General features: G+C 38.5%; 1 long non-coding RNA gene across 1 annotated transcript; it reads right to left on the bottom strand.

Moving 5' to 3' along the window:
- Positions 1 to 2,043: 2,043 nt before the first annotated feature.
- Positions 2,044 to 26,378, bottom strand: LOC138849000 (uncharacterized). The gene is made up of 3 exons (XR_011387300.1): positions 26,153 to 26,378; positions 15,852 to 16,023; positions 2,044 to 4,900 (listed from the first exon to the last, which is right to left on the bottom strand). It is a non-coding gene; the product is annotated as an uncharacterized lncRNA (long non-coding RNA).
- Positions 26,379 to 26,981: the final 603 nt, after the last annotated feature.

Genomic DNA, 26,981 nt, shown 5'->3' on the forward strand with positions numbered 1-26,981 from the left:
TTTTTTTCCACTTAATGATAGTTAATCCAGTGGAGTCCATAAGTTAGTGAATGTAATAATGCCATGAATCTAATGGATTTCATAGTCTGGTGGATTCCATAGATGAGATTTAATACTCACAAGCTTCATGTCAAAATTACCATATTCATTATTGTTCTATCATACGTGCAGCAGTGTTATTTCTCCTATTAGATTCCTTATTCTAAAGAAACTGCTCAATTGCTGAGTTAGGAACTTAAGCATGACACTAACTTCCTCTTTACCTCACTTACACCTCTGCACCAGTTATTAAAGCCTATTTATTCAATGTTCTTGATATCTCCAGTTTTCCATTTTCTGGCATGGTGTCTGCTGCTGACTTGTAGAGGCTCCCAGTCTCTTTCTTTAGGTTTGTCACAACAGTCCCTAAACTAATCTTGCTTCTAGATCCAAATTGAAGCCAGAATGAATGTGGTAATTTTGTACTTTAATTAAAACCTTTCAATGGCTTCATAATGATGCTGATCTTAAGTACAAACTCTTTTCAACTACCTTCCCTTCTGTTCACATTTCTTTTTTTTTTAACTTTTATTTAATGAATATAAATTTCCAAAGTACGACTTATGGACTACAATGGCTTCCCCCACATACCGTCCCTCCCACCCGCAACCCTCCCCTCTCCCACTCCCTCTCCCCTTCCATTCACATCAAGATTCATTTTCGATTCTCTTTATACACAGAAGATCAGTTTAGCATACATTAAGTAAAGATTTCAACAGTTTGCTCCCACACAGAAACATAAAGTGAAAAATAATAGATGATTTTTTAAATGATTATGAAATCAGATCAGACCTATTGTCATGCTTAATCCCAGTGAGAGTCAAGTTGGGAATTGATAATTTCTTCTTTTTTTTTTTTTTTTTTTTTTTTTTTTTTTTTACAGAAGATCAGTTTAGTATACATTAAGTAAAGCTTTCAAAAGTTTGCACCCCCATAGAAACACAAAGTGAAATATACTGTTTGAATACTCGTTATAGCATTAAGTCTCAATGTACAGCACATTAAGGACAGAGATCCTACATGAGGAGTAAGTGCACAGTGACTCCTGTTGTTGACTTTACAAATTGACACTCCTGTTTATGGCATCAGTAATCTCCCCATGCTCCAGTCATGAGTTTCCAAGGCTATGGAAGCCCCTTGAGTTCTCCGACTCTTATCTTGTTTAGACAAGGCCATAGTCAAAGTGGACATTCTCTCCTCCCTTCAGAGAAAGGTACCTCCTTCTTTTTTTTTTTTTTTTTTTTTGCCAGAGTGTCTTGGCTTTCCATGCCTGAAATACTCTCATGGGCTTTTCAGCCAGATTGGAATGCCTTTAGGGCTGATTCTGAGGCCAGAGTGCTGTTTAGGACATCCGCCATTCTATGAGTCTGCTGAGTATCTCGCTTCCCATGTTGGATCACTCTCCCCTTTATTTATTTTATCGGTTAGTATTAGCAGGTACTAGACTTGTTTATGTGCTCCCTTTGACTCTCAGTCCTTTCATTGTGATCAATTGTGAACTGAAATTAATCACTGGGACTAGTGAGATGGCATTGGTACATGCCACCTTGATGGGATTGAATTGGAGTCCCCTGGTATGTTTCTAACTCTACCATTTGGGGCAAGTCAGCTTGAGCATGTCCCAAATTATACATCTCTTCCCTCTCTTATTCCCACTCTTATGTTTAACAGGGATCACATTTCAGTTAAATTTCAACACTTAAGAATAACTGTGTATTAATTACAGAATTAAACCAGTCATATTAAGTAGAGCAGACAAAAAAACTACTAAGAGGGATAACGGATTAAGTTGTTCATCAACAGTCAGGGCAAGGGATGATCAAGTCACCGTTTCTCATAGTGTCCATTTCCCTTCACATTTCTAGTATTTCCTTCATTGCCCTGCATACTTGTTACTCCAGCCAGGAGAATTTCTCTCACACCACCAAAGGAATTCTGCATTTTCTTAACTTGCTTTCTATTTGGCATAACATCCCAGTCCCAAGTGAAATATAAATCCACTCATTTTTTTTACAAAAAGATTTTATTTATTTATTTGAAAGGCAGCATTACAGAGAGTCAGAGGCAGAGAGAGAACAAAAGGTCTTCCACTTGCTGCTTCACTCCCCAGATGGCCACAATGGCCGGAGTTGTGCCAATCCAAAGCCAGGAACCAGGAGATTCTTCCCAGTTTCCCATGCAGGTTCAGGGGCCCAAGGAGTTGGGCCATCTTCTGCTGCTTTTTCAGGCTATAGCAGAGAGCTGGATCAGAAGTGGAGCAGCTTAGACTCGAACTATATGGGATGCCAGTACTGCAGACAAGAGCTTTACTGGCTACGCCACAGTGCCAGCCCCAAATCTACTCCTTCTTAGGGTACCTTCACTTCCCCAGGCAGTCTCAGTCTTCCTACACAATAGGGTTATATCTAACTCCTTCTATGTGTTCATAAACCATCTTGTTCCCCTAACCTGTGTCCCATTGTATCATTATCTGCAATATTTTATAAGTAGAGTTAACTAGATTGTGAATATTTGAAGGCAGAAACCATTTGTCCTCATACATTGCATTATACATACATACATAGTAGGTGATCAATAAGCATTAGTGAAACAAGCAAGAAGTGCCAATCTTAACATTTTGCATTATCAAAAATTCAATTTCAGACTGTGAAAATAATCCTGTTGCCTTTTTAAAGCTTGTAATGTTTTAGATAGATCAATTTATTACACTAGTCACAGATATAGCTATCTGAAAATCATGGTACTTATATTTAGAAGCTGGGCTATATTGCATCAATTATCACATGATTAAACAACAGCACTGTGCTATGTCCTTTAATAATTCCTCAGTCACACAATACAAATCACTTTTAGCTTGGAAATCAGTTTGTTTGTGAAAATATTATAGAAACCACTAGTATTGGTTACTTCAGACAGATTGTCAAAATCCAGAGACTCGGGAATGTCATTCTGATGTTCACAAAGATCCCAAGAATCTATTATTTTCCATTTACTTTATCTTCTCCTTTTCATCCCTGATCTTCTTCAAAGTTGTAAAGAAATGGTCCTGCGCTATGGTGCAGCAGGATAAAGCCCTGGCCTGAAATGCCGGCATCCCATATGGGTGCCGGTTCTAGCCCTGGCTGCTCCTATTCCGATCCAGCTCTCTGTTGTGCCCTGGGAAGGCAGTGGAGGATGGTCCAGGTGCTTGGGCCCTACACCCACATGGGAGACATTCAAGAAGCTCCTGGTGCAGCTCTAGCCATTGTAGCCATCTGGGGAGTGAACCAGTGAATGGAAGACCTCTCTCTCTGTCTCTACCTCTCTCTGTAACTCTTTCAAATAAATAAAATAAATCAAAGAAAAGAAAAGAAAAGAAAATGGTCCTGAGAGGAGATGCAGGGTGAGAGAATGTTCCTCACGACCACTCAGCTTTACATAATATATCATTATGACCTGAAGTAGTTGAGCTAGGATACATTCACATGAAGGATTCACTTCACACTGGAAAAGCATAATTAGGAGAGAACTTGTACAGATTACCTACTACATGCCAGGCTTTATACTTAACTCTTCCTCTGAGAACATGAAGGAGTGATATATTGTCAAGTGGACAGTTCCTGAGGCCTTCTCATGGACTTTGAAGATTGAAAACTATTTGTGTGAAAATCTTCAGTATTTTTGCATTTTTCCTTCTCATTCTCTCATGCATGTACAACTGAATTTTCCAGACACTGCACAATATTTAGCATTACAACAAGTTGAATGAAGAAGCAGATATAAAAATCCAGACAATTAAAGAGATTTACTAAAAATGTAAAGGACTGTCACTCCTCTCAAAAATATTTCCTGTTTAGGAAATTTTGGGTTTTTTAAAGTAAAAAACATTTGTGTTACTGTGTGATGGATTTATTATTTGCTGCAATATTTTTTAGATTTATTTTATTTATTTGAAAGGCAGAGTTACAGAGACCTAGAAACAGAGAAAGAGACAAAGAGGTCTTTCTGCTGGTACACTCCCCAAATGGCCACAATGGCCAGAGCAGGAATGATTCAAAGTCAGGAGTCAGAAACTTCTTCCAAGTCCCCCACATGGGTTCAGGGGCCCAAGAACTTGGGCCATCTTCTGCTGCTTTCCAAGGTGCATAGTAGGGAGCTGGATTGGAAGTGGCTCAACTGGGATTCGAACCATCACCCATATGGGATGCCGGCACTGCAGACCAGGGCTTTAACCTGCTGCACCACAGTATCAGACCCTGCTAAAATAATAATAACACTATTCTCAATTATTTTAACTTCTAGTAGGAAAACAATGATAGGTATAACACACAATTTTTAATATAGTCAATATTTTTTAATAAGGCTGTGAGACCAATAAGGTTTAGAACAGCTGACAAACACAGTGAAGGAATCACTTCACCATGAATGACAATGTACTATACACCACTGGAGACTGAAACATATCTAGGTACCATTGATGACCTGGTAAGGCTTAGTGCTGCACTCTACCATTAGCCAGTCCACCATCTAGGACTACAGTGCTGGGAACAAAAAATATCCGGAGGCAGTACATCCATGTAAATGTAGGCATCAGGCTTTTGGTGAGTAGTTGAGGATATTTTCTTTCTCAGACCACCTATTCAACAAGCATCATTACTCTTCTTATTGGACAAATTTTGGTTGAAGTGTAAGTGAAGTGCGAGAAATCTCAGAGCAGTTTTTCTTTTCCATTCCATTTGCAGGTGTCTTGCTTGAGATATTCCAACAGTTGCTTGGGAGTCATGCCAAAAAGGTGTGCAATCAATGTCTGTTAAAGTAATTGTCTGATTGATTCTTGTTGACAGTCTAGCAAAGAGTATTGCCTCATTCTTGGTAGACTGGCCTGTAAACCATATAAGAAAGCATTTCTATGAATAGAAATTTCCAGCTGCTCTCTCATTCAATGTTTGTGCCTTATATTCTGAAAGAGTGAATACAACCAGGTCAATGCAAATATCCTCAATGCCTTGGAAGAAAATTGTAGTTTCTCTCTCTCTCTCTTTTTTTTTTTTTTTTTTTTTTTTTTGCTAACAGTAGCAAAGGCACCATAAAAAGGACACCTAATGAAACTTGCTTTCCCATTAACTAACAATACAAATACTCTAACATGAATTTCTTTTTTAAAAAAATTATTTGTGAAGTCTATCGTTGTTGGAATTGGCTGGTGCTGATACACAAGTATAATCTCAAGACTGCTTGTAATATATAAGTGTGCCTGTATCTGTGTGTGTGTGTATGTGTACATACACATTTATATGCCCCAACCAATAAAGGGAAAAATTTCTCATCTACAAAGAAATTCTACAATTGAATAAAATGAAGAACATGGGTTAATTATTCATTTAAATTACATTCAATAATTATCATACAGAAATAAAATCATAGATAATTTCAAGGTTTCTAGAAAGCCTCAGCTTAAGTAAATAGGATTTCAGATTTTACACTCTGACATTCTTTACTTTTATTTTTCCCTCAGGTACAAATTCACATCAGTACCCCTTTCCGATGCAATTTACATGGTAAGTGTCTTACCTAGCTGGCATTGCCCCTTTTCATTTTGGGGTCTGCAAGCATTTTCCACTTACACTCAGATCATGTTTTTGTGAGAGGCCACAGAGCGACTTTCTTTAAAGCTATCAAAGCCTTCCTCATTATCCTTTATGGGTTGTGCAGAAAACATCTCAACTCTTAGACATTTAACTGGAGTGCAGTAGAATGGGTTCACTGGCCCCCTCCAGTTCCTGGGGTAAATGCTCTGTTCATAATCAGTTTCTGGTTTTTTAAATGACCCTCAAGAGGTCCCTTCCGGTCCACTTCAGTTCCCTTTTAGTGTCCCATTGATTTTCCAGACTTTAGGAACGTGTCCTTAACCACCTGCTTTCCCATTGGCTTTCTCCACTGAATTCTAAAGGCACACTTTGTTACTTCGTACACTGAGACAGGCCTATCTTGAGAACTAACACACCATTTATGACAGCACAGTTTACAATAGCACTTCCTGCAGAAAGAAGGTGCCTCTCTCAGACACAGAAGCACAATTTCTGCACCCAATTACTTTCATAACTACAAGCAACACCCTTGTTTCTTGTCAATAAAAAAGAAGATAAAATAGAGTAGCAATCACAATACATAAATGATATTATTTGTCCCTGGAGTACATACCAAAGAGTAATTCACTCAAAGAGCCTGCATGAATTATGAATGACAGGAAGGCATGGAGAGGAAACTTCAGTACAGACCGATTTGTGCTGCTGTTCCACAAATAGGGTCAGAGAAACCACATGAACGATGACAAAAATGCAAGAGTAAATAATTTACTTGTATTTCCTTCCCTACTCTCAATTTCGCTTTAAAGAATATTAGGGTGTTTTGGAACCTGTGAATCTGAACATATAAAATTGATTAAATTTTAATATCAAATAAGGTAATCAATAAAAAAATCTGAAAAACCTCATGGGAACAGTGAGATTTTCAGAGACATATCCCTTCAGTCCCACTGTCAAAATATGAACAAAAATTAAAAATCAAAGGAACAACAGAAAACTCTGGGTTCTAAACTATGCACAGAAGAGAAAAGCAGAAACATCAACTTGTAGAAAACTTGGGCTTTTTTGTAGTGCTTGGTAACATAATGGCATGGACTTTAGGCTCTCTTCTGACCTGAAAGTCAAGGGCAAACCCATTATAGTTTCTGTTGCCAAGAAAAAGAGTTTTCATGTTGTGATTTTACATACTGTCATAGTGTCCAGGTCTTTTTTAGATTCTGTGATAAAAAACAAAAATTGTAGTCATTTTCCAAAGAAAAATCATGGAATGAAGAGATCAGAAGCTCCTTAAATAAAAATATGCTGGAGACTTTGAACTTTGTCTCTGAGTAGAATATTTATTCTCTCGTTTTTCTCTCCTGCATCTTTTTTGAGGTTCTTTTGAAATAGTGAAGGGAAATTTGGAGGGCAGGAGAAAAAGAATTCTTTTCCTCCTGCAGGAAAAAAGAAGAGTTTCTCTCTCTCTCTCTCTCTCTCTCTCTCTATCTCTCTCACTCTCTCCCTTCCCCTCTCCCCAAAAGGGAATGATTGCATTGAAAGAGGATCATTATCAGGACATATGTGTTAGGAGAAAAGGGAAAACACGTAAAGGCAAAGACTCACGTGAATGACTCCAGTTAAGGGCCTTACCAAGGAGACAGCTTAAGTTATCTTTGAAAACTGGTGAGATGCCCTGCTTGGCTGAGCTTGAATTGAATGTTCCCAAAGTATCATTTCACAAATAGGGATACCCTTCCATTTCACACTGCTCTTTCTGGAAATAGCAACACTATTTAGCAATATTTCATATCAAGACAATTATGTTGTAGAATTATTGTAGTCTTAGTGCTTCATTAAAATTAAAAAAAGTTAAATCCCTGTTTTGTTGAACACAAGAAATGAATAGTAAATATTGATTTAGAATGAATGCAAACATTTCCCTAGGAGTGGATAATTACTGCCTTTCTATGCAAAACACTTATATTTGAAGAAGCACTTCACTTACTTTGCCATGCGGTATACATTCTTTAGTACATTTTAAATTATACGTTGTCCTGGACAGTGTCTGCTCTATAATTTCTTGTGTCTCTACACCAGAGTCAGTATGTAATTTTAAACTACAAAGTTTCTGCCAACTAGGAGAATGGGCTTAACTCTTTCTCTTTTCTGTGTTCACAAATCCATACGGGAGGAGGTCTGGAAAGCCATGGGATGGGTGATCTCAGGCCTTGAGCAGTTCCGTCTCTTTTTTTTTTTCCAGGGTAACAGAAATACCACTAGTGACTGGTCACAGATTTATAGACCAGAGACTAAATGGAATATAAAATTTATGTAGCTAAGTCAGCTTACAGCATATCTGAAAGACATGAGTTAAATCATTAAGTCAGAAAATTTCAATGAATTACAAGTGGTTTGAATACTTGTTATAAAAAAAAAGGTCTAGTTAAATCAGGGGCTGTCATACTTTAGAACACTCTCAATTTTCTCAAAACCTGTGATTATTCTAGGTTTATCCTTCTGCCAAAATATTGGCAACACAGCACTGTTTAAACTATGTAAAGAAATAGCTTTTAATGAGTTCAATAGCATCTAAGTAGATGATTATTTAATTCAAAAGTTGATGTTAGGTTACTTTTAACTGGGTTCCTAAATACAGAAGTACTGAATAGTACGAAGTTATAAAAAAAATCATGCACATCATGATATTCATCATTTTACCTATAAAACTCCTTTCATGAAAATAATAAAGATATTGTAAAATAAGCTATAATTAGAAAGATTATAGTAAATGAGGAAATAAAAGTAAAGGAATGCTTAATTCATAGCGAAGTTACTGTGTAAGAGATAAACATAGCCAGTGGATTGCTGATGTATATGAATGGACAAGTATATCTGGCTTCCATAAAACCCCTGTATACATAGGCTGTGGGATGTAGTCTCACCTATTTTTTTCTGATTTCAAAATACATATAGCCTTCTACCTCTTGGACATATTAAAGTTTTATAATATATGAATGATAAGTTCTAAGAGAGGCAATAAAATTTCAGTGATTATACCAAGAATAGATCAAAGCGTTACACTCTTTTTTTTTTTTTTTTTTTTTTTGGACAGGCAGAGTTAGACAGTGAGAGAGACAAAGAGAAGGTCTTCGTTTTTCCTTTGGTTCACCCCCCAAGTGGCCACTACGGCCAGCATATTGGCTGGTGTACTGCGCCAATCTGAAGCCAGGAGCTAGGTGCTTCCTCCTGGTCTCCCATGAGGGTGCAGGGCCCAAGGACTTGGGCCATCCTCCACTGCCTTCCCGGGCCACAGCAGAGAGCTGGACTGGAAGAGGAGCAACTGGGACAGAATCCAGCACCCCAACCGGGACTAGAACCCGGGGTGTCGGCGCCACAGGTGGAGGATTAGCCTAGTGAGCCAGTTTGCACATCATGTAGCATCTTGAGTCTACAGTATTCTCTTATTTTATACCATCTCCTGTTATTGGCTTCTTTTAAACTGGCTTTCCTGGTCCTAAGAACTTCCTGGGGAGCTCATTAAAAATGCCATTCTCAAGACCTATTCCAGAGACTCTGACACTGTGATTCTGGAATGGGCCCAGGAAACTAAATATTTCTTAATGCTCCAGATTATTTGTATAATTAATTTAGGTAAGCACTGTTCTAGATCTTCATCTAACTCATCTATAAGCTCAATTTTATTTTTAATTCATGTGAGCAGTATGATGACCAGACATCCTGCAGGGGAATAGGGTGAAGTCCCTTTCTCCAATATGCTCAGTGAGACTCCTTAAATGTTCAGTGTAGAATTAAAGCACAACTAGAATTGACTTTATACCAAAGTAAAACTAATATCAGACTGGTCCCTTGATGCAGGCTTTGATAGAGGTGTGCATTAGGGACAGAAAGATACTGAGTTATTCAAGTGCAGACTGAACAGGAAGTGAGTACAGTAAATGAAAACAGAAGTGAGAGGGCTGGATGGAGGGAAGACTGATAGCATGTTACTGATAAGAAATGAGTTTCAACTCTGCTTCATAGAAAAACATGAAATCTAAGATTTGTCTTAGCACAGACTTCAACTGTAAAAGACAGTGGATTTTTCTGTGTAAAGTAAAAACAAAAACAAAAAATCCATGTCGAGACAGGTGTTGTGTCACAATAGGTTAGGGTGGAGCTTGGAAAGTTCATATCCCAGGTATTGGAGAGCTAGTTTGAGTCCCAGCTTCTCTACTTCTGATCCAACTTCCTGCTGGTGCATCCTGGGAACATGACTGTAGGAAACTCACATGGAGTTCCAGGCTTCCAGCTTCTTCCTGGTCAAGACCTATCTAAGCATCTGAAAAGTTAGCCAGCATCTGAAAGTCTGTTTCTCTTTCTATCTCTCTGTCTCTTTCTATCTCTCTCCCTCTCTCTGTCTCTCTCGCTCTCTCTCTGTCACTCTGCCTTTTAAATAAGTAAAAATAAAATAAACATTTTAAAAAGTATTTAAAAAGCAAATAGAGTTTGAACCAGTGCATTTACTAGCACATGGAAATTTTGTAAATGCCAGATTCATAACCATGGGAAGCAAATTCAAGCTTGATGGCTTCTCTGCAAGTGGTATTGAGATGTTTTGAAAAAAAGAATGTAGTAGGTATCCAAGAGGATGTGAATGGTGCTGTAAGTGGTAGTAATAAATACCAAGGATACATATGACAGTAGATAGTCAAGTTTTCAATATCCTAAAGATAAGAAATCAATCTGTTAATGTGTTTGGCTTTGTCTATTATATCTCACTATCTTCCTAACACTTTACTGAGCAATTTCACAGGAATGATTTTTGCCTTTTTAAGTTTTTTCAGTGGCAGCAGATGTGACAGGGAAGGTATGAAGAACACACCAGGGCTCCTACTATTAGAAGAAACCCCCAGACCAGGGTCTGGAATCCAGCCTTGACTGGAAATTAAGGACAAGGTAGACAAGAGAAATGGAAGGTGGAAAAGGAATGGGAGAGTCCACAGGACAGAATTGTACAGAATTTTAGAAATATGAGAAAACGCAAACACAAGTTTAACTTTTTGTCATTGTCAATTTAGAGAAACCTCATCAATTCAGAATGAGCTGGTTCTTTATTCAAATTTCACAATAGCTTTGCAAAGGTGACATTAAGTAAGACAACCATTGTTGATTTATTGTTATCAAATCAGTGAGCGTAGAAACAGAGTTCTTATTTCACTCCCACAGAGAAATTGAATCTAAGTTTCCCAGAGTAGACAACCAGGAAATATCCTGCTAATGAGGTCAATCGCAAAGAACCATAATAGCTAATACTGACTGAACTTAAAGAATGTGCCAACCATTACAGACTATTTATATTAACTCTTTCCATTCCTTCAACGAATAAGTGCAGTAGTTTGTTAGTTGACTCCATTGCACAGATGAGAAACCAGAGGCTTAGAGAAGATGATTTGCCCAAGGTCACAGGGCCAGATGGGATTGGAACCCAGGCTCTTCACCCTTACCCCTCCACGCCCTAACCACCAAGCTCAAACTGGGACAAGTTTAGCACTTCCCAAATACCGGTGGAATCCTTGTATTTCTCTTTATCTCCTGTCCAAGTTCAGAATGAGAGAAAAAGTGGCTTTCTGTCTGCCAGCAACACCACTAACACTGCTACACTGATGTTATTTAGCAAGCTGCTTCCACTGGGGAAGCCTAGTGAGAACTCTCTGTCCAAATCCTAGATACACATTTCCAACAAGCCCAAATCTGACTCAAACGAGACTGAAAATTCAAGAAGAGGTGCAATTTGTTATAAGTCCACTGCAAGATTTGCTTCAAGTCCTGACTATGTGAATTTCAATGTTGGATGCTGGACAGAACCTTCTTTGCCTGGCTGTCACTCCATCAGCGAGCTCAGATTCACCCTTGTCTGGTCCTTGCAGCGAGAAGCCATTTTGGTACGCCCAGCATTCAAAGGAATGATACTGCTGCACCCGACATTCTTAATGGCGGAGGATAAAGCATTACCATTGCAGGGAAAGTTGTACTTCTACCAGGAAACTATGTATCACCCTACCCAGTTGGTCATTCGCTTCCCTTCTGGTTTTTTTGGACATATTTGGGAATGTATTCAAATACCCAGAAGGTCTCCAATCTCAATTATAAAACTTGAGAAAAAAATCCACTGAAAATTATTTGCAGGTATAAAATTAGAAACTCCTTTTAACTCCTTTGCCTCAAGATTTACATAACCGTGAGGGCAAAGGAATCGCATGATAAAAATACCCAATTCTACAGATTAGAAATGCAAAGTAAACCAGCGGCCTGCCAGGTTCTTGCTAGGAGTTCCAGAGGGGACCAAAATCATTGTGACAGAGAGAAGATGTAGTGTGGAGAGAAAATCTCCCAGGATAATCAAGGGATATATTTCCAACTCTATTTCCCCCCTCAGAACTATTTTGTTTTCTCACATCAATGAGCTCGAATAAAATGTGGATCCCGGGATCAAGCTGGCAGAAGTCATGCTCCCTACCTGCATGCTTGCAAATTGTAAATCACAACTTTACAAGGATTTAACTTTTCCCTTTCCAAAGTAATCAAATGTTGTGGTGAGGGGGCCGCTAATCATGACAAAAAATATACTTCAAATTCTTTCTTTCGGTGCCAAGCCCAATAAGTTCTCTGAGTGAAATTAAATGCACCATCTTATTCCAAACCACAGCTTCCCTTGGGGATGTGCAACTCTCAAGTGGGGGCTGAAAGGCCAGTTGTATCAAAGCCCGGGGTTACTCCGGTTTTTTCAAAGTTTGTTTCCCCCTTTTTAACTACTGCTTGCAGCGTACACGGCTGAGGGCCCTCTGCTTCCCCAGCCGTTGCACTCGATCAGTGTCTTCATACTTTCCACACTTTGCCTCTAAAAAGTGGGCCAGTCCCTGACTTCTCTTCGTTTCTCACAGTTTTTGTTTGTTTTGAGAGATTGGCTGTTGAACTCCAGGGGAGAGGAAGGAAAGGGAAAGAGAGAGAGAGAGAGAGAAAAATGTATATAAATATATCTGTTATGTTGTAAGCAATTCCTGGCTCCAATCTCCTTAGATCTGCAATATCACAGGAATGAGAGATGGAAAAGATGCATTAGGTCAGCCTGTAAACCCTGTGCCAGCACAGCTATTCCCTGCAGTACATGATCTCTTCTGAGAGTTTTTAATATGTTTAAAGGGTAGCCAATGATAACACAGCTTCATCTTGTTTCTTCTTGAAGCTTTCTTCAGCCCAGTCTAGAGCATGCCATTTCTAAGGATGCTCTAGGGTGACCTCTCATAGGACATTTTGACTGTCCATGAAGAATTAAAATAACATTTGGGCTGTGCAACAACTATTTTCCATAAGTTCGGCACAGAAGCATCCATGAAAATAATTCTTAAAGAGCCAACATTTAGTCCCAGGATGGAAATGTTATGTACGAAACAATTTTTCATAGACATATTCTATATGTCTGCCGCATTATGCTGCAAATATAACTGCGTTAGTGTGCATACATGTTCACATAAAGTGCATACAAATACTTATCATTACCCCAGAGTGTTTCTGTTTCCTCAAACTTGTTCCAAATGCTGCATAATTCACGAAAATGTGATCCAAAATATTTAAGGTTATGTTTCTCACAATTTTCTTCTTATCTCTCTTAAGTCACACATTTTAAATGTCAACTTGCTTAGGGAAATATTTAATTTTTAGGATACTCTTCTCTCAGGAAACTCTACCTCTTCCCTAAGTGAATTAAATTGGTGAGCTTTAGAGGAAGTTAAAAACCCATCAGATTCTTCCTATGCTTGTTGGGGAAGCCTTTGCACTGTTCTTTCTTCTAAACAGGGCTCTTCTTGTGACTGGTTCCTTGGAATCTTCTTTTCCTTCAAAAACATCCTCTTTAAGCAGCGTGTCCAATGGTGGCCTCCTATTAAGTCTCATACATCTTTGCTGTGACAATAACTAGTTACTGTGTCATTGATTTAATTGTTTTGCAGCTGACTTAGCCGCATGGATAAGAGTTAAGTATGTGGACTCTAGAACCATCATGCCTGTTTTGAAGCCTTACTCTGCCTCTTATGAGTTGCTTCTTTTTTTCTAAGTTACTTGTGCTCTCTTTATCATCTGGAAATGAAAAGAAGCATGGTTTCTCTTGCATAGGCTTGTTGTGAGGAACAAATTCATTAATGCATGCAAAACACCTAGTAACTAGAACAAAAGTGTTCCCAACACCTATTAAGTGTTATTGTTCTACTCTTACCCTCCTTTGTGTTTCAATGCCTCAATTAATACCTAGCACAGGATGAATATTCTGAAGAAATTCTTTAAAAATTTTATTTGTTATATTTGAGAGGCAGAGAGACACAGAGAGGAATGCCAAGAGAGAGAAGGGAAAGAGAGAGAGAGAGAGAGAGACCTCTCATCTGCTGGCTCAATCCCTGAATGCCCAGAAGCCAGAAACTCAATCCAGGTTGCCACGTGTGGGGCAGGGACCCAACTATTTGAGCCATCACTTTCTGCCTACCCTGGCACATATCAGTCAGAATCTGGATTCAGGAGTGGAGTCAGGATTTGAACCCAGGCACTCTGATGCAGGATATGAGGTCCCAAGTGTAGTCTTAACCATTCTCCCAAACTCCCCTGAATGTTTACATGGAGAAACTTTCAACTGTGAAAGAGACTGCTTGTAGAGGTCATAAGTCCCTCTCCATCAGACAAATTGCCGAAAGGATTCTCTTCAAGAGAAAGATTTGTGTATTTTATTTGAAAGGCAGATTAGAGAGAGAGATCTCCCGCCCACTGGTCTACTCCCCAGATGACTGCAACAGCCAGAGCTGGACCAAGGTTAAGCCAGGAGTCAGGAGATTCATCTGGGTCTCCCACATGGATGGCAGGATCTGAAGCAATTGGGTCGGTCACCTTCTACTGCTTTCCCAGGTGCATTACCTGGGGTCTGGATTGGAAGTAGAGCAGCCAGGATGAAAGGAGTCTTAGACAGTTTTAGGTTCTATATTTGTGTGGAAGATGGTAACTAATGAATCACTAAAGTTTGGAAGTTTCTTCCAAATGAAAGAATGACATGAATCTTAGGCAGTATTCCCACCATGTCCCTCTCTGTGGGTCCTTCCTTCCTGTGGTTCTAAAAGACAAAATTAGTCATCTTGATTGGATAATCTCTAAAATTCATCTAGCCTAAAAGTCTACGGTTGTCTAAGTAACCAGTCTAATACATTATTATCACAGATTGTCTCAAAAAATTCCCTTAAGAGTTTTTCATTTGGCAACTAAAGTAATTTGGCTCAAGTAGCACCTGGGACAATTATTCTACCCCAGGAGTAAGAAGCTCTGACCCTGATAACCATATTCTAGGTGAAATTGGACATGATCCCCTAAAATTTATACAAAGATGTGGCCCCTTAAAGTTCCCCAGAAGTGCTATCTGGGATGCCGCATGTGCTATCAGAATTTGGGGTGCCATATGATTTCACCATATGCTTACTAATAAATCCCCAATATTAGTAAGCCCGAGAGGGTTCTTGCCTAGTATTTAGAGAAGAATTCTAAATACCAGCACAGATAAACGAGGCAGCATGGTACGTTTTAGGCTTTTATTTAGTGCGAAAAGTATCTAGGAAAGTGAGGGTTTAGTTCAGGTTGGAGAGAGGGGGAAAGTCTGGAAACTAGGGTAGCGTCCATACCAAGCAGAGAGCAGGCCAAAAGCCACGTGCAACAAACACCTTGAGCTGCTATCCATTTTAATCTTTTATTTAGTGAGAAAGGTGCATAGGAGAGTGAGAGCTTTATTGAGAGAGAGAGGTAAATCTGGGTTCTTACTGAGCACCAGGAACGTGGATGAGCATCTAGGCCAGGAAGCCTAGAGCACATGGCCTGAAGGCCAGGTGCTCTGGAGGCACAGGGCTACAGCAAGCCCCCTCCTGGCAAGAGGCCAGGGAAGAAGAGAAGGGCCTGGACACATCATGTCCTAGGCTTTTAACCCACTTCCAAAGGGGAGTGGTTAATTAACCTGATTGGCTGGTTGGCACCCAGGTGTGGCCAGGTAAGGGGATGAGGTCACACAGGGGCATGGTGAAGGTATGGTCTTCCAGCTCACAAATCTAATCAATTTTAGCCTGTATGCCTGCCTACTTCATAGGCACAACCACTTGGGGACAGAGATACAAATACTCTGTTCTTCATACCTCTCTTTCCACCACTCTGTTCTCCTTCACTCCCACGTGTTCCACAGCAATACAGACTTGCCTTGTGCAGCTCCAAAGCAGAGGCTTCCATCCATGTAGCAGTGCAGAACTCAGAGTCAGAGGAGACCTATGAGGTCATTCAGGCCACACCCCTTCCCGAGCAGGAACTTCCTCTCCAGCTGACATTTCAGCTCCTCTTCTGGCACCAGAATGAGGCCAAGCTTCGGTGGTTCCTGTGTATGGTTTGAATAACACTTTATAAGCATCCTGGGATCCTTTGAAAATAAAGGTTCCATATAAAGTTATATTGCTATTTTGCTTATTATAAATGTGGGTTTTTTTTCTTTAAATCTTCCTGGGAATAGTCACAAGTATATTTCTCAAAGAGGAAATTGTACCAGCAAGCCTTTTCACCTGGTTTTTATCAAAACTGGTAGTCGTTCAGAGCCCAGCTGATTAATGCCATGATTTGCTCACTGTAGATGTGTGATAAAAATTACTTTTAAAAAATAAGGTAATATTTGAGAGTATAACATGTTGTTAATTACTATTAATAATATCTACTCACATTTCCCATGAGTTAAAGCATATATTTATTATCAACGTGTAAATTCCATTTATTTTTAGTCATATAACAATATGTCATTGCCTTTGGATTTGAAAATGTTTAACTGTTAGTCCATTTTTAAATCTCTTTGCTTATCCTGTGCTGTTGAACAATACAAATCCAACTTAGCTCAGCTCAAGGTGACCAGAAACCCAATGCACTCACACCAGGTCAAACACCACTGGGGATTTAGCTCAAATCCCTGACTACCATCCAGTTACTCCTCTGGTAGACACACAATTTCATTATTTCTTTTTAAGTGTCAGGGAGTGGAAAACAAAAATCCTAAGTGATCATAGCAAGTAGCAAGTAAGCCTGCTACTTACAGATTTCTTCTCTTAAAGAAATTAAGGTAAACAGCCTGGGGTAATATTAATTTTACCACATACACAGACAAAATTAGCAGTAGTGTTCCCATTTTATGGAACTGAAACCTTGATTATAGAGAATCAGGGCCACTATTATTGTTACATAAGTCACAGGGATAGAGTTAAGGAAGATGCATAATCTAATCATATTCACAAAAAAAAAAAAACGAAATTAAAAAAAAAAAAAAAAACTCTTTCGAAAGCTGGAAAAGCAGAGTGAGAGATCCTTGCTTCTGATTTACTCCTGCAAAGGCCAGGGCTGAGCTAGAGTCAGGAGTCAGGAACTCAAAAGGTGTCTCCCACCTGGGTGGCAGAAACCCAGTCACTTGAGCCATCACTGCTATCTCCCGAGATGTGCATTGGCAGGAAGCTGGAATCAGGGGTGGATTCAGGAATCAAACCCAATGACTCTGATGCAAGATGCATGCATCTTAACTTGTGTCTTAACTGCTGGACCACACACTCATATCCTATAATTTCTTAATGAATAGGAACTGGGAAGCACTCCACAAAATGTGAAGTAATATTCAAAGGTAAAAACAGTGATAAAGTCTGATCTGTGCTGGCTTATTTTCTCCACCTGACTCTATTAAAAAGAAAAATGTTTGCAAGGAGTGGTGCTAAACTGAACATATTCTCTAGAAAATGCAACTATTTCAGATAATTCAACAGGCTGCATATGTATCGGTGAAGTTTCACAAACTATCTACAATTAATTGGTTTTAAAAGGGCTGCTATTTACAGTGGAAAACTCTAGGCAACCTCTGCCTACTCTGACACAGAACTGATAATGCACAGGAACCCAACCGTGGCACATAATTTGGGACAAACCTCAACGTCTAAAGTTTTCCAATAAAACAGAGCCCATAAAAGACATAGGCAAATCGGCCCTACTCAGGAATTTCTAAGTTCAAGTTTTTAGCAAAACAATAGGTCTTCAAGGAAATAAAGGGCCTCAAGGGATAGTTATTAAAGAGAACATTGTAAACACAATTTTTAATCAAATTAGAAAAATACAGAGTATAAATTATCGGAAAGTATTTTAAAACTATATTGATTCGGTCCAAGAGGTTAAGAAAAAAAAAAAAAGAACAGTAGGTTCAAGTGTTTTTAAACTGGAGCTGTGAGTAAACAGATATGGAAGAATGACAAAATTTCCAACTAGTTTCCCTATTGACAGCAATATAGAAACACCAGCAATTATGCCATGCTTAAAATGTATGATCCTTTATTTCTTCATTTAACGTATCCACCCAGTTAAATCTAGACATAATCTCAAAGTGAGAAGCATTATTTTTCTAGAACATTTAAGTTCCAGAAACTGCCTAGAGGCTAACGCGGCTGACCGACAAGTCTCTTCAACTTCAGTTTGAGTGATGAGGACCACAGGAAGGCTGCTTGGGTCACTGCACTGAGCAATCAGAGATCTCGCACTGGCTCAGCAGGAAGAGTCTATGATGAGTTATTGCTGTCTGCCATGGCCAGGGGTAAGGGAGGGAACCAAAGCCCACCTGACACCTATTTGATTTTTTAATCCAGTCCAACCCTCCCAGTTTACAGCTGAAGAACTGGGGCATAGACAGCTTACATTTAGAAATCAAGAGCTGCAGTACTTAACCAAAGGGGAGACAGATTTATTCCTCTTTGTAGGAAGCAAACAGTGATGTACAGTTTCCTGTCCCTTCTTTCTACATTGGCAAACCAAATGCTGAGGATTTGGAACTCCACAAAGTGAAACTAAGTACCTAATATAATTCAACAACAATATAGTCTTAGGTGAGATGAATTCACTCATTCTACAAATAGTTTAAACATATTCTTAAATCTATCAAGCTCCTAATATCTATTTTTCTGAAAAAAAATTTTAACTAAAATTTAGTTTCCCTCTGTAGTGTATTTACCCCAGTAAGTGCATTACTTTTCCTTGGTCCCCTTTCTTAGTCTGCTTTCTCTCTCTTTAGAGAGTTTATAAATCTAACCAACTTAATCCCATTCAATGTGACACTAAAACTAGTAATGAAGTGTAGAGGAACCATTAATGTACCAACTTCCTCTAAAATTGCACACCAAAATTCCCTTGAGCAATCTCAGATTACCAGCTATATTTTCTTGAAGCTTACAACAAGAAGTATGGAATATCCATTGGTCTAGCATTTACCTTTTGTAACCACACCCAATATTGAATTACTTTTCAGAAATCCAGAAGAAGTGTTTCAGGTAACCAAATAGTTGTTGCACTTGTACTAGTTGTATATCTCATATCTGTAACATATCCCAATCCTAACGAGATGTTCTTTACTTAAATTTACCCTTGTCATTTAGTTTGGGTGCTTTTTTTTTCTTTTTTGTCTTGTATTCAGGTATATTTATTCTAAAACTTCTTGAGTGTACTTGCAAAGGCAAGAAAGCAATTGTTTCTACAAAAGGACTTTTTGTAAAGGCAGCATGTGCAAACTATGAAATGGGTTGCAATGGAAGCACCAAGTGTTTACTTGGAAACTTCCATCATATTTTCCAAACTAGCTATAATTTTCATGGGGAAATCAGTGGCATGCCTCTTTATGTATGGACCTTCTTCAGAAAACCCTTTAACACAGACAACCCTTTTAAAAAAATAACATATGGTGGGTAGTCGCAGAGCATATTCTATGAGTTTTGTGGCTTTGTGTCTCCAGTCGCCCATTGAGGAGATATTTTGGCTCAGGATCACCTATCATGGACGCGTAGGCCCTTAGGGACCCATGGAAGGTTGTAATAAGGGGCTCCATTAGCCAGTTTCATTGTTTCAGAAGGCCTAAGGGAATAACACATTCACCAATAATAAGGCTGCTAAAACTAGAGTGTCAAATTGCTTTGGGGCAAAATCTTATCAATTTCATATGAAAACTCTTATTACCTCATGGTGATTAGAGTCTCCAATTGGCAAGTATGTATGTGTCTGATTAATAAAGTGTGAAATAAAGACAGAATGAATTGTTTTGTTTGGACATTACCATGTTTCAAAACATTCAGTCTCAGACATAGAAGATAATCAGAGAAGACTAATTTACATCATGTATCTAATGTCAATCTAGTAACTCTCATAGTGACAGTGATGACAATGTATTGGCTGAAACTTACTAGGCATTGACTGAGTACCTCTCACTATTCTGAGCTTTACTCATTCACTCATTCACTCATTCATCCAGTCACCATCACAGCCATATTAGCTAGGTACAAGAATAAGCCTGAAAGTAGGGCTGTCAAATCAGAACTGAGGACACGGACAGTGAGGCCTAGCAAACATCATGGGCATGGTAATAGAGACACCCAGTGAGCGCTGAAGCAAGGATCCGAACTAAGGCAGTGCAATCTCAGAATTCATGCTCTCACTTCTTCCTTTCAGGAAATAATCTGATTCAGGTCTGTTTTTTTTTTTTTTTTTTTTTTTTATGTCAATGATTCAGAGCATAGAGTCTTCCTCATCTGTCAAACTGAGGCTACTTCCTTCAAGACTTGTTGATAATATGAAATAAGCTAACATTTGTAGAGTTCTAGAACAATACCAGGTACAATATAACTTTTGTTTGGTGCTTACTGGTATTGATAATAATAATCTTTAAGCCACAAAGCTTTTTTTTGGCCTTCACTTCTTGAGCATAAGACAAAATCTTGAAGCCAATCTTCTCAACTGGGTACAATATAGACAAAAAATAAACTTAAAAATGACTTTTCCTATGTTTAACTACCAACATGCAAGAGAATTCAATTGGCTGCTAAAAATAAAGGATTAATTCATCTTACTGGTGCAAGCTCAATGTGAATGGGGCCACTGCATGCATAAGGAGGAGGTGAGGAAGATATGAGATGACAGGACACATTGAGAACAGGCCCGTGGACAAGGAACCTGTGCACCTACCAGGCACCCTCTCTGAGATTTGCTTTCTTTTCTACCTCTTCAGAAACAAACTTTTAAACTACAACATCCTCATACTATATATATATTTCTAGAACAAGCCTACCATTACATCATGCTCAGTTTTAATACAAATCCATCCTTTGAAGCTGTGTTGTGAAGGAGAATGGTTCCACAGCAGCTTTGAAGTCTACACACTTAAATAAAGTTAGAGAAAAACCATTGTTTATTTCACCACTATTTAAGAGTTAATGAGAGATTTGCACCTGTACAGCTGTTGTGGACTGAAACTAGCTCATGGAGTGAATGTGTTTTCTGCTTGAGACAGTTGTAAATGCCTTGAGTAAAAACACTGAGGACTGCTAATGGATAGGTTTATTTTAAAGCATGCCATCTGCTATCAATCATAGAGAAGTATAGGAAGCAAGTTTGGCTGGGCTCCCTCCTTGCGAGCCTGATAAAGACAGGGCTCCAGGACTCGGGAACATTGAGTCCTCAAGAGAATAAAACATCAAACCTACTCAGCAGCTCCACTAACAATAATAAAAATGCCTCTGCCTAAAGGTGACATTCTGAATTTACGATTATTTGTGTCTATAAAGTGTATTCTTTGGCTCCTGACTCATTCTGACTGTCTCACTCCGAGAACAATACATTAAGCCTGCCTGGAGTAAATGGAAATCCTATCCTTTTATTAAACCCACAGCCAGTACCTGAGACGATCTAATGCCCTGTAGGATCACAGGAAGATTTTCAACTCCATTCCGTTCCTTTTTTAAGGATTTTTCATAAGAAAATTACAAATGAAGTATACGTTAATGCACTGCAATATATAAATAATGTAGGCAAGTTTGTGTTTCTGAATATGCAAACTAAAATGAAATAAAATAAAAGATTAACTTGGAACTAATCCTGTTATTCTTCTACCATTTGCCCATTACAATGCTGTTGGAAAATTAGATATTAGAGATAGGTTGTGGTAAAATTTAGAATTCTTTGCTCAGAACTGTTGATGTACTTTATGCCTTATGGAACAATCACATTCTCAGGAGGACACACATTATTTTCTCAGAAATCTACCAGCTGTGAAATCATAACCAATATTGCTTTCAAAAATGGATCCCAAAGTCTTCCTTGAAAAATGCCGAGCCTGGCTTATTAAAAGTGCTGCCTGCCGAAATCCTCAGTGGATGAAATGAGTTGTGGTGGTGTTGGAACCTTCCACAGTGTATAGTGTTAGATTCTGCCTCCAATCTGCAACTTAGCTTAATTCTACTACCAGCCTAGAAAACAGAGTTGTGACTGCTTAGGGAAAACCCACCTGGCCAGCAAACTCATGAGCCTAATTAAAGTTAATAGAGAAAATAAAAGAGGAAAACATTGGCTCCAAAGTGCTAAGAAAACATGTATAAGGCAGTAGAAATTAAGGGCAAGAACTTAACATTTTTGTAATATGAATTTGTCAGAACGACTTCTTCCTACAGACATGAAAGAGGAGCTGGTATTATTTGACTCCCTATATATTAGGATGATATGTCACAGTTCAATAACTGATTTTTCTGGTAAATAAATTAATGTTTTCAGTTTAATACTAAAGAAATGGAAATATTTAATGACTACACTATGCACTATGCTAGGCTCTATGGCACTAGGAAATTGAAAAGAAGCATTTCTGCCCTTCTAGAACTCAATAGAATTCTAGATCAATTTCATAGTACAATCTTAAGAGTTTAATTTTTTTTTTTTTTTGGACAGGTAGAGTTAGACAGTGAGAGAGAGAGATAGAGAGAAAGGTCTCCCTTCCGTTGGTTCACCCTCCAAATGGCTGCTATGGCCAGTGCGCTGCGCTGATCCAAAGCCAGGAGCCAGGTGCTTCCTCCTGGTCTCCCATGCAGGTGCAGGGCCCAAGCACTTGGGCCATCCTCTACTGCCTTCCCGGGCCACAGCAGAGAGCTGGACTGGAAGAGGAGCATCCGGGATAGAACTGGCACCCCAACCGGGACTAAGAGATGATAAATGCTCCAAGAGTTCAGAAAATAAAGTAGCAAATGTCACAGTAGCCAAAAAGACTGCTTAGCAAGTCTTGCACCTTTCCCCTAAACACGGAAAGAAGAGACAAAGTAGATGCACAGAGCATGTAATAATTAAGAGTAATAAATATATACAAGAATTTTACCTATAGAAATGTCACATATTCTCTGATGCAACAAGATATTAAATGTTGAGTCAAGTTGCAAAACATATCTGAGGCAGAAAGAAACACCTGTATCCCAGCAATACTGTAGCTCTCTGATAGGGATCAAAAAAACCTAGCATCCACACTTACAGAACAGGAAATGTGTTAAAAGATGCATGAAATAGGCTTGGGTCAAGGCAAGTTGTAGCAAATTGAAGGGCATCTGCGTCATCTAAACAGACAACCTCTGTCCTGTAGGAGCAGATAAGTGCCATGAGAAGAACAGAACTCAGTGTTGTCGTTTGTCCATTTTATCAAAGAAGCTAGAAAGCAGGCTTCGCAATCCCTTCACAATTTTGAAAAAGAATTTAAGGTAAAGCCAAACACCTGATGACTTTGAGACAGGTCTACCAATGCTGCTACAGGCTTTTCAGAAGTCCGTCATGGAGAAACCCAACTTCTTAATTCTGAGATTCTTGAAAAGAAATCTAAAAATGGTACCAAAAGCTCCTGTAGTTATATTGGAAGTCCTACATGGTGGCACAGCCTAGCCTTGCAGGAGACTCATTCTCTGAACTATTACAAAACAGTCTGTTCTTGAAAGCTTTGTATGAGAGCTGAAGGTTAGTGTGGTTTTTACACTAGATTTTAAATCCCTGACAAATAATTCAGTGGAGCACTAATGAAAAAAGTACTGTGATGGGGCCTGTTCTGCTCAGATTAGACATTAGTGGCCATATCAAGAAGAGAAATACCTGAAGATTAGCACAGTAATTTGTTTCTCTAAACCTGAATCACTTAATCTCTTTCCTTAAGAAAGCAGTGGTCCATGAATATGGTAAAAGAATTAAAACTGCATTTATAAAGTGATTTCTAAAAGATTTTAATACTTTCAATAAAAAGGATGGATCATTAAAATAGAGTTAATAAATATTATTCAGAACTCATTACCTTAAATATTCCCTACTTAGAAATTGCAAATATTCACCGTCTGAAGTGTAAGAAGATTCTAATACCAGGTAGGTATTATGTGATGTTTTTACAGTTAATATTTGCAACATAAGATCTACATATTGGGAAAAGGAAGAGTTTAAACCAAAATAAATCTATTATGCTTCAAGCAATTTCACTTCATCATACCATTTAAGAAAGCACCTATGAGAATTATTTAAATATTGCTGCCAATTCTAACTCTATATAATTCTATACCATCAGAAAAGTGTTTCCAAAAATACCCTGCATTTACTAATTCAGTCAACAAGTGTTTGTTGAATTCTGTACTTGCTGCAGAAGAAAAATCCCTTATTAAAGGTACTTTGTGTTACCGTATTGGAAATCACTTGTTTTGGTTTGCTTTGCCATTGTTGATTAAGTAGTCTCTAATTAATCATCATCTGTGTTAAAAGACAATTGCATAAATAGCAACAGGTTGAAACTCTTGCCATATACCAACACTGGGCAGACATCTTCTGCCCTATGTTGTGACATATTTTTTGAATTCAGAAAGTTAAACGACCCATGGTGTCAAGAGACAGGTGACTATTTGGGAGATAAGTATGCCATCCAAATAATCTTCATTCAAGTAAAAATTCCTTATAAAAACCATGAAACTTTATTAATAAAATCAAAGGGAAATAAATACATAGAACTACATACTTTATTCACAGAATGAATGACTACATATGTTTAAATTGCAATTATTACCAAATGATTTATAACTCAGTGCAATCCAATCAAAATTCCAGCAGGTAATTTTTGGAAAAAGATAAGCTTATTCTGTAATTTATACTGAATTGAAAACAACTGAAAATAACAAAAAAAAATAGAAGTAAAAAAGAACAAAACTGGAGACTTAATTCCCAGAAATCAAGGTTGTAATGTCTGTTATAGTTAAGACAAGAGATAGCAATACAATAAGATATAAATAAACAAAACAAAAAAGATCAAGGAACAGAACCACATATACATGCACACTAAGATAGAACAAAGACAACATTGAAGAGCGAAAATCTGTTATAAATTGTGTTGGATCCATTAATATCTAAAAAGATTTATTTTTATTTATTTGAAAGGCAGAGTGACACAGAGAGGAGAGACAGAGAGAGGAGATTCTCCTGCAGCTGGTTCACTCACTTAATGGCCTCCATAACTATGGCTAGTTCAGGTTGACGCCAGGAGACAGGAATTCCATCTGAGTCTTCTCTGTGGGCGGCAGGGGCCCAATCCTTTGAGGCATTTTCTGCTGCTTTCTTACAGGGAGCTGGTTTGAAATCAGAGCAGCCAGTACTCAAACTGGTGCTCATATTGAATGCTGGTGTTGCAAGTGATGGTTTAACCTATTTTGTCCCAATGCCAATCTCATTGGATATTCTTTAAAAACACAACTAAAAAATGTTCCACTGGATGGACATGCCATAATTTATCTGCTGTTCCTCTGATGTTAAATATCACAATTGCTTTTGACTTTTTTTTATTGCAACAAAAACATTCAAAATAAATCTTAGTATCCTTGTAGGAAAATTTCCTTAAGATCAGTTTCTATGTATGGACATGCCATTCTATGGCTCTTGACTAGTTAGTGCTACGGTACCCTCCAGGAAGACTGTCAGTTCTCTGTATCACCAGTAAAGGAGATTGTCTATTTCTGATTAACATAATGGTATACATTATATGAATTTGCTAGTGTTCCATCACACGAAGATTCATGTTATTTCCTAGGGAGCAACAGGCAATGGAATACCATTTTATTCTCCAGTTTTTTCAATCACCATCTTTGAGTATGTTTGAAAGCTTAAAACTAGGCATTCTGCCCACCCCATACACTCACACATATGCACAGACACACGGCCCCCGTGGTCATACATGTAAGATGAACCTTCTGATGACAGCCAACAGACTCCCACTGACATCCACCATCAGGAAAGGGAGGACTTTTCTGAGACCATTTGGTTAGAAGCCAGCTGTCAAGAGGCCATGGAGAGCGAGAGCGAGTCTTTAGGGAATCGGGCCTGTTTGAAAAAATAGTTTCTAAGATGATAGAAGTGTTATATGGTGTAGATAGAAGAGTTCTTTCCCTTTATCTCCTAGAGAAAGAAAACTGTTGCCAGGAAATGAGGTATTTTCAAAACCCCACAATAACAACTAAAAGAAAAATTAGCTAATTTTGTCAGCTAGCACAAAGAACTCGGCCCCCAGTCAAAAGGCTCTGTGTCCAACTCGGGGCTGGATTCACTTTAGCAGCAATTTCCCTCTTCAGCCACCTAAGTGCGTGTGGAAGCAGGCGGAGAGCCAAGCTGGGGTAGACACAGTCACTCACATGAAACGTCCGTTTCCATTTGGATCTCTGTGGCCCTTTCCCATGTCATGGTGAAAAAATGCTTCCTCTGCTTTGCTGTTTTCAGGATGCTTTGGTTTGAAGAGGAAGTCAGATCTGCTGCTCAGAAGGCGGCCTCAGGAGGGTAAGCCACAGCTTCTCAGAGCCAGAACCAAGCTGTCCCAGCCTTAAGAAATAATGCAAAATTATTCCTCGCCCACTCCTACCCATGATGTTGAAAGAAACCTGTTGTGGTTTAAATGACTCGGTCAGTTCTTTTGGGATTTTCCAAGGTTTCCTATAAAAAGAAATCTGTGGGAAACGAATGATTACATAATCACTAACATATGCCAATTTCACTAGACCTGATATCTCTTTGGTGTTTTGGATTACATTGCCCTATCTATTGAATTGCTATCTTCTAGTAGTATACCTTTTCGTAGTGATATAGATTGTATATTCACTTGTTTTTAAACGTTTGAATGGTATCCAGTTAAAGAAAAAGCAATTACCCTAAAAGGTAAGACCACAGTATTTTTGCACCAAAATTAGGACAGAGGGGTGATTAGTGGGAAAATGAAACTATTATCCAGATAAACAATAGTTGGAGGGAAAAACCTGATTCTTCAATTACCTATATACATTAAACAATATGATCTTTGGCTCAATTAAAAATAAGTGCCTCTATTTTTTCCCTTTGTAGTATAGACCTGGTTCATTATCAAGATTATTTGTCACTTTTAAGCCATAGTAGATGGCACTTGGGACACCTGCATTCCTTATCACCGTGTCTAGGGTTTGAGTCCCAGCTCTACTCTCAATTCTAGCTTCC

Source organism: Oryctolagus cuniculus, chromosome 3, assembly GCF_964237555.1.
Source record: "Oryctolagus cuniculus chromosome 3, mOryCun1.1, whole genome shotgun sequence".
Classification (NCBI taxonomy): Eukaryota; Metazoa; Chordata; class Mammalia; order Lagomorpha; family Leporidae; genus Oryctolagus; species Oryctolagus cuniculus.